Below are 377 nucleotides of genomic sequence, written 5' to 3'. Positions count from 1 at the left end.
TGGCTGGAGAGGCAAGTGAAAGGTGGAATGAGGAAGAAGGGGTAGTGTGGTTCCCTATGTTAGGGAGCAAAATAAAAGTTAAGTACTTTTCAGGTGTAAAACTGAATAAATCAGAATGAAACTTTAATTGGCAATTAAAATAGGTGAGTTTCAGGCACACCAAGGAACAGATGCAAACTGGAATAAGATGGTTGCTGAGATAATGTAATTTTTAGTTCTATTGTACTTGCAAGAGTTGACTGTAAGGAGGTACAGCTGTAGAGCAAATAACTTTTACTACCAAATATAAAAATAAGTGTGGGACAAAGTTACTGTGAAGAAACAACTTGAGGTTAAAAGGTTTTTTTAAAAAATATGTTTTTTCTGTGTGGTAGATG

This window comes from Geospiza fortis, unplaced genomic scaffold (assembly GCF_000277835.1).
Source record: "Geospiza fortis unplaced genomic scaffold, GeoFor_1.0 scaffold325, whole genome shotgun sequence".
In the NCBI taxonomy this organism is placed as follows: domain Eukaryota; kingdom Metazoa; phylum Chordata; class Aves; order Passeriformes; family Thraupidae; genus Geospiza; species Geospiza fortis.
The sequence above is the reverse complement of the archived record's forward strand: the minus strand, read 5'-3'. Positions refer to the sequence as shown.